Below are 1,276 nucleotides of genomic sequence, written 5' to 3' on the forward strand. Positions count from 1 at the left end.
CCTAGAACCAGGGAAGCTGAGGCAAGGGGATTGAGTAGCTAGGTTGTACTGGATGCAAAGGATCAGGGAGAGGCAAGGTAAGCCTCAGAGCCCCAGAAAGAGGCTGTCAGCCCCAGAAAGAGGCTAGTGGGTGTCGCAGGATCAGGAATCAGAGAGACGTGGGAGCGGGGCCGGCTCCAGAGGCAGTGCTCCCTGGGCCCAAGGAAGGCACCAAGCCAGTGGGGGTGAACAGGGTCAGGAATCAGCAGTGGCTCCCCAGGTGTCTAGAGCCCCAAGACTAGGAATGGCACAGGGCCCAAGCTTGGAGTAGAGAACAGCGGGGGAGATGGAAGGGTGAGCATGGCTGGTGGAGTCAAGGCGCAGAGGGCTGCACGGAAGACTTACCCCCAGAGAGGCCTGAGGGCGGGAGAGTGGGCCAGGAGCGTCTTTATATCTTTTATGTATAGAAATACATAGCTTATAAATAAGGACACTTTGCTTTTTATTTTGCAAATTATTTCCCCTTTATTTCCATCACTCTTCTTTTTGTTCTAGGTAAGACTTCAAACACTGTATTAAAAGGAATAAAGTGAGTGCACATCCTCTTGATTTTAGTCCAAATGCTTTGAGTTTTTCTTTTGTTACTATGATGTAGGCTTATTGTATATGGCCTTTATTATGTTAAAGCATGTCCCTATTGTGGAGGTTTGAATGAGAATGACCCAACAGACTCCAAGTATTTGGACATTTTGTCTCCAGTTGGTGTAAATATTTTTGGAGGCTTTAGGAAGTGTGGCCATGCTCGAAGAAGTGAGTCATTAAGGGCAGGCTTTGAGATTTCTTTTTTTGTTGATGTTTTGTTTTTATTGAATTTTTCTCTATTTCATATGGGACACCTAAACAAATCTTGATCATCTTTATACCCCCATCCCTACTGGCACCTTTCCATAGACCCCCAATGGAACCCATATATTCTGTCATCTATGTTAAGACCCACTGTGTCAAGTCAGTGTTTCCAGACATTCCCAAGAGCAAGTCTATCCACTGAGGTCTAGTCAGCCTATCTAGAGTCCCTTGTATTAGGAAGATCAGCTCTTCCTCACTTAACAATAATCAGTTATCAATATGTCTTCAGTTAAGATTGGGATATACTGTTCATTTCCCCAGTTCTATGCTGAGCTTTTGTGTGCCAGAGTTTGCATATGCTGGTGCCATTGCCCTAGAATCATATGAGCAGGGTCCTAGGAGCTTGTAGAACTCTGTTTCCATATGGTCATGCTCCTCCTCCTTGGATCTT

Source organism: Nannospalax galili, unplaced genomic scaffold, assembly GCF_000622305.1.
Source record: "Nannospalax galili isolate Female #2095 unplaced genomic scaffold, S.galili_v1.0 scaffold470, whole genome shotgun sequence".
Lineage (NCBI taxonomy): Eukaryota > Metazoa > Chordata > Mammalia > Rodentia > Spalacidae > Nannospalax > Nannospalax galili.